Source organism: Lytechinus variegatus, chromosome 15, assembly GCF_018143015.1.
Source record: "Lytechinus variegatus isolate NC3 chromosome 15, Lvar_3.0, whole genome shotgun sequence".
NCBI lineage: Eukaryota > Metazoa > Echinodermata > Echinoidea > Temnopleuroida > Toxopneustidae > Lytechinus > Lytechinus variegatus.
In genome coordinates, this window is record NC_054754.1 from 13,537,188 (window position 1) to 13,558,891 (window position 21,704).

The window sequence follows — 21,704 nt, forward strand, 5'->3', positions numbered from 1 at the left end:
GGTTATTCAACAAAAAACCCCAACATGGCCAAAGTTCATTGACCATACATGACCTTTGACCTTGATCATGTGACCTGAAACTCGCACAGGATGTTCAGTGATACTTGATTACTCTTATGTACAAGTTTCATGAATCAAATCCATAAACTTTCATAGTTTTGATGGTAATTCAACAGATAAACCCAATTCGGCCAAAGTTCATTGACCTTGGTCATGTGACCTGAAACGCGCACAGGATGTTCAGTGATATTTGATTACTCATATGTCCAAGTTTAATGAACTAGACTAATAAACTTTCAAAGTTATGATGGTAATTCAACAGATACTCCCGATTCGGCCAAAGTTCATTGACCCTAAATGACCTTTGACCTTAATCATGAGACCTGAAACTTGCACAAAATATTCAGTGATGCTTGATTACTATTATGTCCAAGTTTCATGAATCATATCCATAAACTTTCAAAGTTATGATGGGAATTCAACAGATATCCCCAATTCGGCCAAAGTTCATTGACCCTAAATGACCCTTGACCTTGGTCATGTGACGTGAAACTCATGCAGGATATTTAGTGATACTTGATTAACCTTATATCCAAGTTTCATGAACTAGGTCCATATATTTTCCAAGTTATGATGACATTTCAAAAACTTAACCTCAGGTTAAGATTTCGATGTTGATTCCTCCAACATGGTCTAAGTTCATTGACCCTAAATGACCTTTGACCTTGGTCATGTGACATGAAACTTTAATAGGATGTTCAGTAATACTTGATTAACCTTATGGCCAAGTTTCATGAACTAGGTCCATATACTTTCTAAGTTATGATGTCATTTCAAAAACTTAACCTCAGGTTAAGATTTGATGTTGACGCCGCCGCCGTCGGAAAAGCGGCGCCTATAGTCTCACTCTGCTTCGCAGGTGAGACAAAAACGAATATCATCATTACATGGTTGGTAAGCCTTGAGGATAAGTTTTCCAAATGAAGTGTAGAAAGTGAAGCAAAATTCATAGAGTATTCAATCACTGTTTACGCCTGATAAATGAGGCGTCAAACCCGTTTGAATCATTAGTGCGGTTTCCTTCAGTTGGCTTTTATACAAATTGCAAAGTTTTAAAAATTATTATAATAATTTCTAGATTAGGCCCAAACGTGAGTACTTCAACATCTACAATTTTCACGAATCCCATCCGAAAAGTTCACACCCAATCTCTCAAATCTGTTCAAATTCAAGAAAAACGTTGAAGCCTTATTTCAACGTGACAAAAAATTATCCCTTCCACCTTTTTAGAAAGAAATCGGCGGACAAAGAATGAATGCAAAAAACTCATCTTGGCTCCCAAGAAATACCTTCGAGTGTGTGTAAAGTTATACATGTAAAACAGCTTTTGGCAACTTTTTTATTTAAATATTGTAAAGAAATGGATGAAGAGAATATAGCTTAAATCAAGGTTCCCCAGAGCTATCTACCCTTTGGAAAAATTGGTGATGCCGAAAAAATGTATTTGCCGGGAATCATCTGTATAGGAGTCTCGGCTTTCCCCCGGGTAACGCTGTCGGTCAAGCCGGATTTGGGCAAGGTTCCGGAGAGATAGTGCTGGACAACGTAAACTGCAGTGGATTAGAATTATATCTATGGAGATGCACCAGCAAAGATCTTCTTGATCATAATTGCGTTCATTCAGAAGACGCGGGAGTTCGATGCGGGAAATTTCAGGAAATTTGGACTTTTTCCAGGAAAGGTGCGGGAAATGAAAATATTCCAGGAAATTTCGGGAAATCAGAAACTATCAATATTCATGATATTCAGGTTACATTTTAATAATGTTTTACAGCCATACGTAGCTCAAAATTTTCCGCTCGCGCTCCGCGCTCGCATTTGTAATTTTGTTCCTTTTTAAAGAGGGCGTGAACAAAAAAAATGCTAAAATCCTTGATTTTGGCCACCTATGCCGAATTTAGGCTCGCTGTATCATTGCCCGATTTTCGTTTAAAATCAATTTTGAAAATTCCAGGGGTGGTATTCTGAAAACGTTCTTATCTTTGTTCTTATCTTTTATCTTATCTCACTGAGATAAGAAGACGCTAAAATCATTGCAAATCGGTATTCTGAAAATCTTCTTAACGCGTTCTTATCTTTGTAAGGACTGCCCCCTTCTTATCTCCAACACGCCCATTTTTAAGATTTTACCAATCAAAATGCGCTTTATATTGGCAGTTTAACCAATAGAAGCGTTCCTTATGTGAAGAGAATATCATGGGCGCTGCGCGTTCACCGTTTCTGGCGCATTGCGCGAAATAGGCATTTTATACGCACTGACTGATTTTATTATTTCGAGACGTCCACGTGCAAAAAAAGGTAAGAAAAGTAAATAAAGCAGGTACGAATAAAGAACAAAATATGAAGAAAGAAAGTAAGTAGGTATGAAAGAAAGAAGACAGAAAAAAAGATGAAAGGGACAAAGCAGAAAATAAATGAAAAAATAAGGAGTAAACGAAAGAAAGCAAGCAAAAAGAATTCAAAAATAAAAAAGAAAGAAAATAGAATGAATAAAAGAAGGAAAAGGAAGAAAGAAAATAGAACAATTATCCATGATAAAGTGAAGGAACAAAAATGAAGAAAAAAAAGAAATTAACTAAAAGGAATACACACAAAAATAGAAAAAGGTCAAACTAATATAAGATAAAATAAATTAACAAGGAACCGAAAAAGAAAAAAGTCTAAAAAAAAACGACTGAAAGAAAGTTAGAAAGAAATAAAAAGAAAGAGAAAAAAGGGAATAAAAATGTAAAAAGTGAAGGAAGAGAGAAAAAAAAAGAAAATTAAACAAAGAAATAAAGATGAGAGAAAAAAAATGAAAGGAAATTTGACGCAAATATAAAGACTACAAAAAGATAAAGAAAGAAAGGTAAATTCATAGAAAAAAGAAATAAGGAAAGAAAGAAAGAAAGAAAGAAAGAAAGAAAGAGAAAACGAAAGGGAAAATAAAAAGTTGGGAAAAAAAACCGAAAAAAAAAAATCAATGGAAAGAATAAAGAAAAAGTTAATAGAAGAAAGACAGAGAGAAGAAAGAAAGTAAAGAAAAAGAGTAAATAAAGAACGAACGAAAAAAGAATGAGCAAAATAAAGAAAAAAAAGAAAGAAAGTAAAAAAAGACACAAAAGTGTCAGAAAGCAGAAATAAAAAAATAAGAAAATTTAAGAATTATTAAAGGGAAGGAAGAAAAAGGGGGAAAATGAAATGAATGATTAAAAAAGGAAAAGCATGTATAAAAACGAAAGAATGGAAGAAAAATAAAGATTACAAACAAGTGAAGGAAGAAAGAAAGAAAAAAGAAAAAGAAAGAAAAGGAAGAGAAACGGGGGGAAAGCAGAAAAAAGACTCAGTAAAGAAAAAAAGGGATAAAACGAAAAGGGAAAATAAAAAAGAAGAAAGATGAAGTATAAATGAAACAAAGCAAAAGAAAAAAAAATTAAAAGATTCAAACAGAACAAAAGTAAAGACATAAATGAAGAATGAAACAGATAGGAAGAAAGACAGACAGATAGAAAGGAATAAAAAATGGAAAAGAAAGAAGGGATAGAAAAAAGAGACGGGCAAAATAAAGGGTGAATGAAACAAATGGTGGGAGGAATACTTGTGGGTACTTGTTACTACTAGAGGCCATCGATTTTGAGCAAGAAAAAACGCGGACATCGTGAGATGTGATAACCCTCTAGCTATCTTAAATATTATCTTAAATATCGTGAAAGATAAGAAAGAAAAAAGATAAGAACGTTTTCAGAATACCACTTATCTACATTCTGTTCTTATCTTTTAGCGCGCTTTGGTATTATATGCGCGAGTTGTAAATTTACGCGCTCAGCATTGGGGGTGGAGAGCAAGATAAGAACAAAGATAAGAACAAAAGATAAGAAAAAGATAAGAACGTTTTCAGAATACCAATTTAAGAAAGTGACGTAGATAAGAACAAAATTAAGATAAGAACGTTTTCAGAATACCGCCCCTGGAAATATCTATGAATTTAAGGGGTGGTATTCTGAGGTCATTTTATCTTTAAAATATTTTATTTTATCTCTTAAAATGAAATTGGTATTCTGAGATGAGATTTTATCTCTCAGATAAAATTTTAGATTTTATCTTGCGTATAAATTTTATCTTGCGTATCTACAGATGATACGCAACAGAACAATGCCTGCGTAGACATACTCATCGCGTATCTGGCCATTGCAACGCGGATGATGTGCTTACTTTGAAGAAAAAATAAAATAAACTTAAAAGAGGGTAGGGGCTATTTTATCTCCGCGACGTTGATTTCATCATTATTTCTACGTGAATTAACCCCAAATGGTGACATGAAAATGAAGAAAAATTATATATTTATTGAGAATAACACCTTAACGTTGTTCCTGTACAATCAGAGAGTATTTCATAAAACTTTTCTTGACTAATATTGTCTTTGAAATGATGCTTGAAAAGATGCGATAAAGACTTCGAAAAAGATGAGAGTATTGTTCTTTTTGTTAAAAAGAAATCTCGGTAAAGACGCGTAAGCGTATAGTGCAAGCGTATTTGAAGTCAATAAATTGACGCAATCTCACCCCTTTGCCACACCTCCTGGCGGAATGGATTTTAATTGGTTGAGTGATATGAGAGAGCTATAAAAGCGCGTTTCTAATTGGATATTGATTAAAAAATAGGTGTGTCTTACAGAGATAAAATGAAGATAAAATGGTTCTCAGAATACCAATTCGGAGAGATTTTAAGGGTATTTTATCTCACTGATTTTAACGGAGATAAAATATTTTATCTGAGATAAAATGGATCTCAGAATACCACCTCAGGAAATTTGGGATTCAGTTTCGGGAAATTTATTTTTGAGCTGTGGAAACACTGGATGCGGCTCAAGATGTAAGTATAACCCCGGGTGTGACCATTCTTTCTTCCGTAAATCCCACTTCCAGTCTGTAGCCAGACGATGTTCAAATAAAAGTAAATTGCTTCATGGTATACACATTGCTTTGTCCTAGCACATCAATATTTTAATTCCGTACATTGGGTGAGTCGAAGCAAGTTAACATTTAATGGATTATTGTCAAAATTATTCGCTAATCTCTATGAACTATTGAACTTTGATGTACAACGCCTACTTAGCTTGTTGTACGCGATCAAATGGGAGACTGAATGTCACACATTCATCGTTGCGCAAAGGAGAATGGATTTCGCACATCTAGATTTTTTAAAGTTTCTTGCTATTGTTCGTACATCCCACAACCGCACAGTGTTTTCCTGTTCCTTGTTTTTTTTTTCATTGTAGAAAAGTACAAATCAAAACTGTTTCATCAAACAAAAGAACCTTGACGAAAAAGTTAACTTCGATCACGGCACAAGTGCACAACAACAAAGTCAAAGGGCTGGTGTACGCAGTGGAGTTGAGCGTTCGATCGTACGGAGGCACTCTCGCTACACGCCCGGTAGATGCGGGCCTCAGTAGGAACCAGCTCTCGCTCATTCAACTTTCTCATCCAGCTGCTATCCAGAAGCCCCCTGCAGCAGCTCCCCAGTTGTAGCGCCACTTGCGGCTTGCGTAGATGGTCGCCCAAACCGTATTGGTGTATAGTTATTAAAGTTATACCTTGGTCACATTTGCTCTATTGCGACCCTATACGGCGAGTCGAAAAATAGCCGTTTTGTTTATTTTGATCTAAACTACCAATATGTAGTTGGAGTGGTACAAAATATGTTAATACGGCTGTTTCCGACTCGCCGTACGGCCGCCGTAGAGCAAATGTGACCCAAGGTATTACACACAACAACACAGTTAATGCATACAGGGGCGGTATTCTGAACACCGCGCGTTGTCATGAAATACGCACTGCAGTGCGCAACGCGCAACTCCCATACGCGGACTGTCGTAGACAGCAAAAAAAAAAAAATCCATGAAAAACACACTAAAATCACTCAAAATCATAGGCATTCTTCTCCCAATGCTTATCCAGTCTATTCTTACATGAACCACTGAACAAGCAATAACTACAGTGCGTAACAATAAAAAGGTTTACATTTTGAAAAAGTCCTGGGGCCGTTTCATAAAGCTGTTCGTTTAAGGACGTTCCACAGTTAAAGAAACCTAAAGTCAACCATTAGCCATTTCATGTGAATCACAGCTTCGTGTAAAGCAGAAATCATGATGTTTAGGCAAGGAAATATGCTGAAAGGTAAAACATATTTTCAAATCAATCTTTCGAGTTTTAGTCATGTGTTCTTCATGATTAACGTTTACTTTTATTTACATAACTATTTCCAAGTTCTGCGCAAATTATTTTTACGAATTTTTCAAATTTAAGTGGGGCTTACTCAAGCGGAAAGATTTTCGACAGAAAATCGTCATTTAATTAAAGAGATCTTTACCAATGTTTAAATGCGGAAAAAGCTTCAGCTTCAAGTGTAAACCTTTTTTTATACACACTGTATAATATCATCTGGGAGACTGTTCCACACATCTATCACTCGGTTAGCAAAGAAAAACTTACGCACATCAAGACGTGGATATCTTTTCTCTAGCTTTAAGGAATGACCACGTGTTTTACCACCTTTTCTCAGACAGAAAAACTCAGAATTTGTATCATGATAACCATGCAGTTAGATTTAGATTTATTCATTTTCCGTTCACAAAGCACAACAAAATCAAACAATACATAGTCAAATTTAAAGTACAACATCAATCGAAATAAGGTATAAACAATGAGAACTAATGCAAACTAAAGTAACTTTGACTATAATAACTATATAAAACAGAACGGAGGGGCTTGCCAAGAAAAGCGAAGCTTGTATGGGAGGCAAGCCCCCGTAACTTAGTTTCAATACGTATATTACAAATTATAGTATAAAGGAGAGACGGAAGACAGTTTAAAAGGAGGCTATACAAAATATCGAAGGTAACAACGAAAGAGTGAACCAAATTAGAATAAATGATACTAGTAATAACAATAAAAATAACAACAAAATAACAACATGGTTACAATAATTGTGATTATGAGGGAGGAACAGAGAGGCAAATGTAGGGAGAGAGAAAGGGGGTGCAAGTACAATTGGAGGTGCAAAGAAGAGCATGGCAGGTGCGGAAACAGGCAAGTTGTAAGCTGGGAGGTAAAAAAAAAAAAGGTTTTTTTTGTATATGGTTTTGGTTATATGGTAGATTGACTTGTTTGTGTAAAGTATTGACAAATAAGCATCTTTTTAAGGTTATGTTTAAAAATTGTGATGCTTGGGGATTCCTTAAAGGCGTTGGGCAAGGAATTCCAATATACGGGACCAGAAAAGACAAAAGAATTTTTTGCAAGTAAAGTTCGGGTTGGAGGTAGGTGATAAGAGTTTCGTTGTCTTGTAGGATAATCGTGTACAGATGAGTTTTTGCAGAACATAATTGAAAAAATTGCGGGGAGATCATCTTTATTTAGTTTGTACATAAATTGGCCGAGTTGGAACAGATATATATCATTAACTTTAAGGATTTTGTTTTCAAAAAATAATTTATCTGTGTGACATCTGAAATGTGTATGAAATATTATCCTAAGTGCTTTTTTCTGTAACAAAAGTATCCTATGTAATTGTGATTGAATTGCACAACCCCATGCCAAAATGCCGTAATTAATGTATGGTAATATTAAGGTGTGATATAGTGTAAGTAGTGTACGAGATGGAAGAAAAAATTTGAGCTTGTTGATAATTCCAATATTTCTTGAAATTGTTTTGCATATATTATCGATGTGTGGTTTCCATGATAATTTATTATCAATAAGTACACCTAAGAATTTTGTTTCAGAAACATTTTCAAGGACAGTGTTTTCAAAAATGAGATTGTCGGGCAAACTATTTATTTTATTACTAAATAACATGTAATTGGTCTTTTGTAAGTTAAGTGAGAGTTTATTTGCCTTGATCCATTCAGTCACATTCATGAGTTCAGAGTTAACGATCCTAATAAGTTGGTTTATGTTATCATGAGAAAAGAAAATGTTGGAATCATCGGCAAAGAGTATGAATGAAAGTAAATTTGAAGTTTTGTGGATGTCATTGATGTATGTGATAAAGAGAAGAGGGCCGAGTAAGCTACCCTGTGGTACCCCGCATGTAATTGGAAGGTTGGATGAATTGTGATTATTTATTGATACAAACTGAGTCCTATCTGTAAGGTAGCTCCTGAACCACTCCAAGGCCTTCCCCCTAATACCGTAATGAGATAGTTTATGCAAAAGGATTTCGTGGTTAATGGTGTCGAAGGCCTTGGAGAAGTCCAGGAAAATACCGACAGTATGACAACCTTTATCAGTGGAAGTAGTGATTTTGTTAATGAAAGATAAAATTGCATGCGAGGTGCTGTGATTTTCGCGAAACCCAAACTGAAAGTCCGAAAAGATATTGTTTTTTTTAAAGAACGAACTAGTTCGTGTATGGACAAGTTTTTCAAGAATTTTTGATAAAGAGGTGAGCAATGATATGGGACGGTAGTTGGAGACGAGCTGGTTATCTCCTTTTTTAAAAAGAGGGACTACTTTTGCGATTTTCATAAGATTGGGTACCCTTCCTGTGTTCAAAGAAATATTAAAAATATGCACCAAAGGATCGACGATAGCCAAAATAATTTTCTTAAGTAGGAAGTTGGAAACACCGTCAAATCCCGGGCACTTTTTGGACTGCAGACTGTTAACAATATTTATAATTTCTCTTGAACTTGTGGGATTAAAAAATATGGAGTTTGGGTTTGGGTTGTCGAGAAAATTGTTGTAAGATTTATTAGTTTGAGGAATTTTGCTTGCTAAATTGTTGCCAACTTGTGAAAAATATGAATTAAACTCTCTTGCTATTATGTTATTGTCATCAGTGATAGTATTGTTTGATTTTATTTTTGTAATTGTAGAACTCTTCTTTTTATTGTTTAATGCCCCATTGATGATTTTCCATGTGTTCTTCATATCATTTTTGTATAGATTGAGTTGAGAAGTGTAATATTCTTTTTTCGCAATACGAAGTAAAGATGTAAGAGTGTTTTTATATGAAGTGTACTTGTGGCGAGATGTATCACTTGGTTTAGTTATGTATTTGTAATATAAATTGTTCTTGCGGTTGATGGATCTTAAGAGTGATTTAGTAATCCAAGGGTGGATAGGAATCTTTTTATAATTTGATCTTCTGCTAGTTGTAAGGGGAACATGTGTATCTAGAGAAGATGTTAGTAAGGTAATAAAACAGTTGTATGCATCGTCAGCGTCCGAGGAGTCATATACAGTAGACCAGTCTGTTATGTTTAAATCATTAATCAAATTGGTTATGTTGTCGTCAGTTATCTTTCGGAATGAAGGATTAAATTTTTCTTTATGGAGACTTTTATTAGTAGATAATTTGGCAAAAATTGGAAAGTGATCGGAGATGTCACTAAGAATAATACCAGCTTTATGATTTTGTCGAATTGTATTACTGAAAATGTTGTCTATTATAGTGGCCGAGTTATTCGCCACTCTTGTCGGCTTAGTAATAAGGGGCAAAAAAGAATGTGATAGAAACATTTCAAGAAATTCTTGCGAGGTGCTATTAGAGTTGCAATTTACTAAGTTAATATTGAAGTCACCCATAAAAAAACAATCATTATTTTTCAAAAGAGGATTTAGTAGAATTTCATTCAGGGTTTCTAAAAAAGCATTGGCATTTGAATGTGGAGGTCTATAAAATACACCTAGCATAAAGTTTTTACCCATCGGATTTATGATTTCAACAAAAAGTGTTTCTAAGACATCGTTAGATATTGTCATGTTAGCTATAGGAGTATAATCGTATTGTTGCGGTATGTAAAGTGCGACACCACCCCCTGGTCTTCTTGTTCTATTATTAACAATCAAATTAGAATTGGGGAGTGAGAAGAGGGAACATGGATTGTCCGAGAACCACGTTTCAGTTAAACCAATGAATGATGATTGTGGAAACTGGTTGTTATCTAGAAATAACTTAAGTTTATCAAAATTTTTGCTTGCACTGCGAATGTTTAAATGGAGAAGAAAGGGGTTTTCCTCCGCTTTATCTGACGAAACGAATGATCTGAAATGTTGTTCTGTGAAATATTGTGATGTAACGAGCTGCCCGCATTGATCATTGGAATCAAAATTGTAATTAAGATTAGCGGTATTGTTATTCATAAAATTACGTATGTATGTATCGTAGTTGGAATTTTCATGATTATCTAATATTTGAGTAGTGCCACGTTGCGCCGAGAGAGACAACAAGTCATCATTGTTCAAGAAACTAAATGGAAACTTAGTTAAGTCGGTCATTAAAATGGGAGGAATTAAACAATAGTACCTAACGAATAGAATACACTATGCCATATACTTAACTGCCTTTAAATAGTTAAAACAAAAACAAACAAACAAAAAAAAACAAGAAAAAACAAACAAACAAAAAATTGTGAAAAAGAGCAAGAAAGAAAGGAAGCAAAACGTAAGTGAACAAAATAAGAAAATAATATAGACAACAAATCTTCATCCTGTATCCGTCTCTCCTGTAAAATTATGACATAATTAAATCAAGTGAGGATACATAAGTACAAATTAGAAGACTGTATACTAGTAACCAAATACAAGATTTATGCCAAGATGATCGGGAGAAAGCAAAAGAGATCGATCAACCATCAAGCGGACCGAGACTACAGATATCGGGGTCTCTATACTGTAGATTTATGTGTAAAAAAAATAAATACCGAAGATAATCGATTGGAAACAAATTAAAAATGTAAAGTAAAGACACTGCGCATGAATGGAGTCACGTTACTATATCAAAAGAGATATACAGTCAATTCAAGCGAAGAGAGAAAACGAGGACGAGGGACCAATTAGCCCTGCCATATTGACCAAAGACATGCATCATTGCATGAAATGTTGTATCAAATTATTAAGTTCTTTGCACACATCAATAGTTTCACCTATTTTTTGGCCGTGAGTGACGACAGTTTCAGGAGGTGAAGACATTCAGAGCATGAAAGGTGCTTAATACCTGGGATCAATTTAGTACCCTATGTTGCACACACTCTAACTGCCTCTGCTCTCCCAGCTTATACGGTGATCACGCAGCCTGGCCATACTTTAACGTTGGACGAATAATACCCTTAAAAAAGCTCAATAGAGGTCATATCCAAGTGTACAAATGTTCTTCTTATAATACCGAACCGTCTATGAGACTTTGAAACCACTTTAGAAATGTGCTCCTTGAAAGAAAGACGCGAGTCTACCTGAACTCCTAAATCTCCCTCGCTCTCACATGTACGTAGAACAACCGATTGCGAACCTTTTGTCACATGATACTCAGAGTCAGACTTATTTCTTGAAAACGGTACATTTATCTGGGTGAAAACGTAGCTGCCACTTCTACGCATGGGATGTAGACGTGACGAGATTCGAGTTCTTTCTATCTGATCATCTCTTCTAAAAGATGTAGATCTAAGATCTTGTCATAGATCATCTCTCCCACGGGATGTAGACATGATCTCGTTATTTTATCGTTTTCCCTTAGAGATGTAAACATGAAGAGATGATTGTATGAACATCTTGGTGGCACTTTTAAGCTTCCATAATATGCGAAAAAAGCTTCAGATAAATATATCCCCACACATCAATAATGTATGTGAGAGACAGTGTATGTGTTCTGTGTGGTCACAGTGTGGGTTCGGGTTTGAGAGAAACTCGTTTTTTTTTTATTCTTTGCGATGGCCACCTTCCTGCATCCTTTCTTTCTTGACCTAGTTTAGCGTCGACTTCATTGTTTGAATCTGGATTGATTTCCTTCCAAAGGTATCTTTATTACCATCTACTCGGGGAAAATTCCGGAATACTCGAGTGTTCTAGACAGGCAGGGTTCATGCCCGGGAAACAGAAATATCAATGCTAAAATTGTGATACAAACACCGAGGGGCAAATACAGGAATTGATGAGGGGGGGGGGCATAGTTTTTTTATCGACAAAATCAAATGAGGTCCTCGGTCCAAGAAAGGCCTCCCCTACAGCTACAAAAAGGAAGAAAAAAAACAGTCAAACAAAGGATACAGTTTTCACTTGAGCAGAAGGGATACTTGTCATAAACTGGACAGGTCCGAATTGAATTTCAAAGTGACTGCTACTACTTCTAGTACTATACTACTACTACTACTACTACAAAAACAACAACACCAACAACAACAACAACCACTACTACTACTGCTGCTACTACGTCTACTACTGTTGCTAATTACTACACCACGGCTATTTCTACTACTACTTCTACTACACCACAGCTATTTCTACTACTGCCTACCTCTACTACTACTACTACTTCTACTATACTATATACTACTACTTCTACTACTACTACTACTAACTACTACTACTACTACTACTACTACTACTACTACTACTACTACTACTACTACTACTACTACTACCACTACTACTGCTACTACTACTACTACTACTACTACTACTACTACTACCACTACTACTACTACTACTACTACTACTACTACTACTATTACTACCACTACTACCACTACTACTACTACCACTACTACTACTAATGCCTCTACTATCACAACTCTAACCTTTTTTGTTTATTTTAACCGTAACATAAAGCTGAATGATTGATCGTGAAGGTATTTTTTTTATATAGATTATTTACAATAACTAATGCAATTAATCTTTGAAATCTGACAGATCAATACACGAGCTTTAAGTTACGGGGCCATGGTTATCTTTATTAGATATGAAGCTATCGTGCTAATTACCAAAATCGACATGATCGAATTTCCTAGGCCAAAATTGATCAGCCAAAACAGTTCATTGATATTTTCAATATTTGAAATGTTTTTTTAGGACATGTCTTTGATTGAAATCATGGATTACACTAGTAAATGACAGTTATATATATACGTACTTACTATTCACTTTCAGACTACTAAACCTATGAACGCATATTCAACATAGCCCCATTTACAGTGTCCTTGATACTTTATTTTTTTTAGAAATATAATTTCTAATTCACGTTTGTTTGTTGATTTCTTGTGTTGTATATTATAAAGCACTTTGATATGGATTTCATGGAAAACGCTATATAAGACTTAATAGTTATTACTATCATTATTATTATGATTCAGACCAAAGGCGGATCCAGGATTTTCCGGAAGGGGGGCACATTTTTTTTTCCGGAGGAAAATTCGACAAGCCCCCTCCCCCCAAAAAAACCCAGACATTTACCCAATATTAAAGGTCAGTTTGTCCACGAAAAAAAATTGACAAGCAAAAAAATAAAAGCAAAATAAATGATAATAAAAAAAGTGTTATAACGGCATATTCATATTACGAATTTTGATTGTGCCTTTAAGGGGGGGGGGGGGGCACTGGCCGGCTGTGCCCCCTGGATCTGCCAGTGATTTGGACCCAGTCCTGGTAAAGACTACGATGTGGTTTCATCGTTTTTTTTCCCCCAAAAGCGCAACCACATGCATGCCATACTCCATTGGCTCTCTCTAATAACCCGGTTGACGTGGATTTTGGCGCCAATTTTCATGTATTTTGTCAGGCGATATCAGGGTCACTTCAACGCTGCATACTTAAGGTGAGAGGACCAAACGGACGCACTTGGACTTGGGCATTTTGTATCTCCATCTTTATGAGGCTTATCAAAATCAATCGCGACGTTACTCGAAGCAAGGAATGTTTTCAAATTGTCGGTTGGGGTAGGGTTTCCCACTTTGATCGGTGAGGACGTGGCCTGTAACATCTCGTCTTGACAGGGTTCGTCCCCACTGGGTCGCGTTCCCCATTTCGCACCTCGACCTGTGTGCGACCTGTTTGTTGACTATCAGTTAGCTAAGGCATACATGAATAACATGCACATTTAACACTGCTCGAATCTCATAATTGACGGGATATTTTTTTAGAATGGATAAAATAAATCAAAGAAATCAAATAGGAATGCCTTGAATCATTCACTTCAGAAGCTACGATCGGTAATCAGCTTACAATGGCGCGATGATTTAGAAAACAGGGGCGTTAAAATCAGGCGATCCTGCCTCGAAAAAGATTGAATGCACCAGCCTATGTTTTTTATGGGTGTTTTCTGGTCCCTCTATAAGGAAAAAAGCTGTTGGCCGTCTTTTGCTAGCTCACAAACAGTCATACATATAAAACAGACCGCTGACCGAGAGGTGTAAGATCATGCGAATGATAGATATCATTGGACCACAGCATGAAAGACAATGGCGTAGATTGGATAGAATTTGACAAACCTACTTTTTGTCCAGATCATACCTAGATCAAAGGAATTTGATGATTATAATGTCGTCAAAGAGACAAATTCATAATCAACGATCCACCTACATGTTATGGTGGTGCATAAAATATGAATATCTATAAATTAAATGCAATACAATTATGTTTGAGGAGGTTATGATTGTTTTTCATGTGTGTTCTGGTTGTAAACACGCACCAAGGACCAGCGGTTTATTATGTCGACATCTTCTATGCAAACCTCTTGGGAATGCGGTAAACGCACTCGTGTGTCGTTGAGTTGAACTACTTCTTGCTCCCTAAAATAGGGTTGGAGGAATAAAGCTACGGCATGGGAGGCAGTGGAAACGTCATCTTTGAGGGATTGTATGAGTTGTTTCACTCGAGGGAATCGCTGGAAGACCACTTCCCTTTCATGTAAAAACACGCCACGATTGTGGGGAGGGAAAGGGAGTAAAAATGCACCATGGAAGTATCGGGAATTCACAGAATGATGTCGAAAAAACAAGTTATAGCTGGAATTTCTTGGAAGCTCGGCCTTATCAAAAATACAAAAGGAAATAAAAACTACAGAGGAAAAGAAGTAAAAAGAGGAGTAAAGGAAAAAAAAATGGAAAGTGAAGAAAAGGTAAGAGGCAGCGGCAAGAGTGTGTGTTTGACCTGGGGCCCGTTGCAAAAAGATTTGCAATCAAACGCAACTTGCGATTGATATTTTGACTTGCGTTTAAACGCATCTCTTTCTGTAACAGGCCCCTGTTTCGTATTTGTTTCTTTACGTCTGAGACCAGTTGTGTGTATCTATATGGGTTACGGAGGGGTGCGTTTGTGTGTGAATGTGTGTGTGTGTGGAGGTGCCGTGGCCATGTGGTCTAATGCGCCTGGCTATACATGGAAAGTCCGGAGTTCGATCACCGGCCGCGGCACCTATATGCCCGTGAGCAAGGCATTTAATGTACTATGCTCTTTTATCCTGCTTTCAAATAAATGGAAATGCTATATGCATTATTGGTAATACCATGGTCACATTTGTTCTACGGCGGCCGTACGGCGAGTCCAAAACAGCCGTTTTATCAATTTTGATTCAAACCACCTATATGTAGTTGGACAAAAAATGTTGAAACGGCTGTTTTCGACTCGCCTTACGACCGCCGTAGAACAAATGTGACCATGGCATAACTAGGTGTGCACTTGTTTAAAAAAAAAAGGTGTGTGTGGAGGTGCCGTGGCCGAGTGGTCTAAGGCGCCTGCTCTACATGGCACCTATGCCCGTGAGCTAGGCGTTTAATCTACAATGTTCTTTCATTTTGCTTTTAAATAAATAGAAATGCTATATGCATTATTGGTAACTGGGTGTGTACTTATCAAAAAAATGTGTGTGTGTGTGTGTGGTCTACCGAACAGGGAATTAAGATATATAGACTAAAGAAGCCGCATGTCGTACATAACACGATTAGTCTATGTTTTGAGGCGAGTTTAGGTCGTGTTTAGTGAAATAAGAGCACCAAGGGCCTTGGCGAAAGGCTAGTGTGTGTGACAGAGAGAGAGAAAGGGAGAGAGGTAAAATCATGAACACCCGACATCGAAGAACCAGTGGTGGAGTCAATAAGTCACTGGAGATGATAAATAATCTTGAATGGCCTACTCTGAAAAAAATATTACGGATATAGAAATGATCGCACGCTATTTTGCATGTACTGTATTTATACGTACAAACTTATGTCCTAGCGTATAGAGGCATTGCTGTTCACTATATACGTATAAATATATTTTTCAAGTTGAAATTGTAATTATGATTTGTAATGCCACCCCCAAAAAATCACTTGTCAATTGATAAGAATAAAAAAGTGTGTCTTTGGCTTCTTAATGGATTTTTTTCTTTCATTGGGAAGTGGCGGGGGGGGGGGGATGGGTAGAATCAAATTAAGAGAATCACAAATTAACATTTCAATTAATACAAAATGGAGGTTTGGTACCAGTTATAGTGCATGACACATTTAAGAATAATTTTCAAGTTTGATCGTTTTATTTAATAGTCTTCCAATATGATGAGAGCCGAAATGTTTATGACTTGTTACGAAGTAAAGTAATGAGAGATGAGAGGAGATATCATGGTAAGAAGAAAGAGAGAGAGGTAGGGATTTTGGAAAAAAGAAAGAAAATCACAAAAAATATAGAAAAAGAAGAAAAGAGATTTGAAGGTCTGTCCTATAAAGAGAAAATTAACAAGGAAAGGAGGATAAAAGAAATAAATTTCGAGATAAGAAGATGCGAAAAAATCGAGTGCACCCGGGGTATAACTCGTTCTGCCCCTGAGCATATTATGTGGTGTTGAGTGGGCACTTGAGTGCTGGAAAAGAAACGGCTCTTCTTAACCTTGTCGTGGTGTCAAGTTTTCGGGTAAGAGTCTTTTCTCGAGTATCTGTCAGAGCCTTAAAAACTACATGGCGATGAAACATGAACACATGACCCTTCCTGGGCCCCGAGCTGGCCTGTCTAAATCTGGGTTCATACCATCATAGTTTATTGTCTAGCTTTCAGTATTTTCTAAAAGCAAGGATATGATGGGTTCTCTTAATTTATTTCCGAACGTGTTATACATGTATAGTATATAAATTATTCCTGCTCATGTCGGGACTGCACCACGAGGTGGGGGGGGGGGGGGGCAGCGATCGGCCCTTTGATTTGTCATGTAGTGTAAAAAAAATATGAGGAAATAAATTGGGAAAGGAACAGAAAAACGAATATTAAAACAGGGATTGTTCCAACCCATCGAGGGTTAACAAATCCATTTTGCCTTTTGGCGCAATATCCAATATAGGCTCGAGAATGAAAAGGGATGATAAATCATAAATTGATAAGAAATAGATACGTTATTGAAAATGGTGGATGAAGAAAGAGAGCACACGAAAAAAACAAATAAAAAAGAGGGAAGAGATAGAGATGAAAAGGATAAAGAAGGAGTTAAAGAGCAAACAAATAGACAACTACTGTAGATAAAATAGTTAAAAACCCCAACTACAAACAAGTAAAGAGAGTAAAATTCAGATAGACAAAGAGAATGATAGAATAGATAAAGATGGTCAGACGGGGAGAGAGGGGAAGAATGTAGACATTTGCAGCTAGGAAATAATGACATTAGAAAAGAAATAGAATTAGAGAAATAATAAAAAAAACAGAAGGGAAATAATAGATGAATAAATAAAAAGAAAATGGATGATGAGCATGATGAAAGAAGTGGGATGGTGATGCGGCTACATGTGAAGAATTTGGAAAGATGATACTAGTCTCATGGATTGTATCATGGAGGTAAGTCAAAGCAGTGGAAGGTTAAAGCCAGAATACGATCCAAGATGGATAACAACCCTTAAAGAGAAATTAATAATACTCAATATTTATAACGCGCTTTTCCCAAATGTCCCAAAGCGCTCACAATTTCAATTACCATATAAAAGATACAAACAAAAATCAGAATGACATACCGGTATTAAATGAAGGCAATTGCTTAGAACAAGAGAGTTTTAAGTGACTTCTTAAAAGACTTGATTGTTGGGGATTGTCTTATTGCAAGAGGGAGCTTGTTCCATTCCATTGAGGATGCAACAGTGAATGTTCTATCTCCAGTCTGTTTTCTTTTTGTTGGATATGTTAATTTAAGTGGGTCTTCAGAGGATCTAGTTCTTCTACCTGGGACATATATTTCTAAACAATCAGACAAGTATTTTGGGGCTTGGTTATAGAGTGATTTGTATACAAGGAGTAGTAACTTAAAATAATACGTTGTCTAATCGGGAGCCAGTGTAAATTATTTAACAGGGGTTCAGGAGGTGTGTCACGGCGGACTTCGAAAATAATACGGGCAGCCCAATTCTGGAGGTGCTGGAGACGATTAATGTGAGACAATGGTATTGAAGACAGAAGGCCATTACAAAAATCAAGACGAGAAAGGATAAGGGAGCGTATGGCATGGTTAGCAGTTGACTGATCAATAAACCTACGAATTCTAGTTATGTTCCTCGAATGATATGTGACAATACAACATACAGTGGAAATATGATCATTCATAGTCATCTGTTTATCAAAATATACTCCTAGGTTCTTAATTTTTTCCGAAGGAGTAATGCGAAGATCACCAATTTCAAGTTGAATATCAGGTAATTTCTTCAAATTGTGTGGGGAGGTAGCTATGAAAAATTCAGTTTTTGTGTCGTTCAGCTTTAATTTGTTTACGGTCATCCACTGTTTGATGTCAAGTATGCATCTCTGCAGTTTATCAAGGGCATTTTCAAGATCTCCTGCAGTTTTAGGGTCAAAAGATATTGAATAACTAAGTATCATCTGCGTAGAGATGATAATTAATAGCATTATGTCTTGCTATGTCTCTCACCGGAAGTGTATATACCGAATAACCTACAGGTCCAATAACCGAGCCTTGTGGTAGTCCAAAGTTAGACATTTGGGGTTCGGATAATTCACCCGATATTTCAACTTGAGAGGACCAACCACTTAGATATGACTTAAACCAGGTCAAAGCAACAGATCTGACTCCAATTCTACTGGACAAGCGTGATAAAAAAGTAGCATGATCTATGGTATCAAAAGCAGCAGAAAGGTCCAAAAGGACCATCAATACAACTTTGTTAGAATTAAGTGCAAACATAATATCATTCTTTACTTTAACAAGTGCGGATTCTACACTGTGTTTGGGCCTGTATGCTGACTGGAATGGATCAAGTAAACTGTTAGATTCCATATGCTGGATTATTTGATTACAAACAACCTTTTCAATGAGCTTACCAACAAAAGTTAAATTTGAAATTGGTCTATAGCTTTTTAGCTCGTTTTTATCTAAAGTAGACATTTTCAAGGATGGTTTGATGATAGCTGTGTGAGCCCCTGTAGGAAAAACGCCAGTAGCTAGTGAACTACTGACGACATCTGTAAGTAAGGGAAGCAGATTTTCAATGTTATCTTTCAGGAGCCAAGTTGGGATTGGGTCAAAACGGCAAGTAGAACTCGAGCATGACTTAATCACTTTGAGCAATTCTGATGGTGTGAGTAAAGTAAACGAAGTAAACAAATTGATTCCCTAAACTTCTATATCCTCAAACCTTGGATCAGGAATAGAATCCAGGGAGTCAATTTCTGTTCTAATCATTTTGATTTTTTCCACAAAGAAAGAGGAAAATTGGGAGCACAATAATCGTGCCGAATCAGAAACTGGAAGATGAGCCACCTTCCTATTTAGAAGAAACTGAATGACTGTAAAAACACCTTTAACTGAACTAGTGCTTAACTTGTCTTTGAGGTAGCCTTCTTTGGCAGACTGAACAACATCTGTTACATGATTATTTGCTTTGATATAAAGTTTCCGATCAGACTCTTCCCTTGTTTTACGCCACTTCCGTTCCAATCTTCGACGCTCTTGGCGAGCTTCAAAAATAGACTCATTGAACCATGGCATTCAGGGTTTTACAGGCTTTGATTTAGTTTCAGATGGAACATACATATCTATCGATCAATTTCCTGACCCCCGTGTTGTAATATTCAAACATTGAATCATAATCTGCATCATTGGGTGTAGAGGATACCAACTCTTGCAGAGACTTGGTAAATTTATCTTTGTTTAATTTTCGATAGTTTCGAAGAGTAAAAGTATGATACATAACTGCAGGTTTCGCTGCTTCAAGGGTAAATAATATCATGTCATGGTCAGATAGGTGGGTATCACGTACTTGAAAATCATTAAGCCCACAATCTTCACGACAAAATACCAAATCTAGATAGAGTATGACCTAATTCATGAGTGGAACCATGTACATGCTGGACTAAGCCAACCCCATTGGTTGTCTTCATGACATGTTGTACATCACCCCTAAGAGGGTTTTCCCAATGTAGATTAAAATCTCCTAACAACATAAGTTTACCAGGAAATGATGATATTTCATATGTCAATTCATCAAATTCTTCTAGGAATTGTTGTACAGTGAACCCATTAGCAGCAGAGGGTGGTGGTCTGTATACAGTGCGTCCCAGAATAAACGAAACCGAGATTTAGCGATCATTTATCATTACTTAATCATAAATAAAATAGACAAATGACCTACCAATTTAAAGCTTAGAATCTCCTCTTTCATCTGATATTACCTAGCTTATTTCTTATTCACGCATGAGTGAGCAAAAATAATTTGAAGAAAGGATACCAAAAACTCATTTGGCGAGGGGTATCTGGGTTTCAAAAAGAAAACCACATTTCTGAAAAGTTCAATATCTGCTCTTTAATTTGGTACCTCAATTACAGAAAATGGTCAAGAGTTATCTACAAGATGCAGACATTCAAATGTAGAATACTGTGCTGAATTTTCTAGCTTTTTGACCACGAATTTAAGGGGTGTTTTGAACACAACCGCAATTCCCCCACCACGATTGGCAGAATTTCGTGGTGCATTGATTAAAGTGTAACCTGGTGGAGTGCACTCCCCTATTACGACATCATCTTCCTTATTTAACCAACTTTCTGTTAAAATCATAACATCAATATCCTTAAACAATATGAACTCAACTAACTGAGTTGTTTTGTTGCGAATGGAATGGGCATTCCAGAGACATAAATTTACTTTATTACCAGATGCCACAGACCAGTTACATTTAACCAAAGAGTTCAGATTGTGAGAATTTATACCCACGGGAACCTTATGACTTTTCTTCCTTGCAGACGTGATGACAACTGATATCTTAGATGCTTGTTCTCTGTTCATGGGTGCTCTCTTTCCTCCCCTCCTTGCACGTAGTGACTTCAGAATACCAAGATCCTTGATTGTTTTCCATGTTTCCTCACTGACTCTTCCTCTGTTCTTGTTAGTTCTGTTTACAATATTGTCCAGGTCCAAATGCAATTTTTCAGGCTTGAGATGTTGCCATGCAGGGTTGCATTGTAGAAGAAAAGACTTGTCGTAAACAGTTCGCTCACAAATTGGCTGTCTAATGTGTTGACGTGGAACACGATAGATGCTTGACGATAGTTCATATGTTGGACCAGGATTAGGGTTGATATCCCCCGATGTCAATAATCTCAGTTGAAACGTTGCCGATGAGTTGGAATTATATAAAATCCTACATTTACTGAACTTGATATGAACAGTCTTAGATGGTTCTCTATGTAGGCTATTACATGTAAGTCTACCTATACATGGACATGACATTGCAAGTGTACAAATTAATAGGATGAGTAGAGTACAAAGGAAGACTTTCACAGAACTCATTGTGCTTCAAGATAGCTATTCACTCTTACAATAAAGACAACCTGCTGAAGTTGAGCAAACATGAATGGTGAGGATACTACACACAGTCCAATTCACAGAGAATGTACAAAATGGCTCTGTGCTTTACTATGGACTTGAT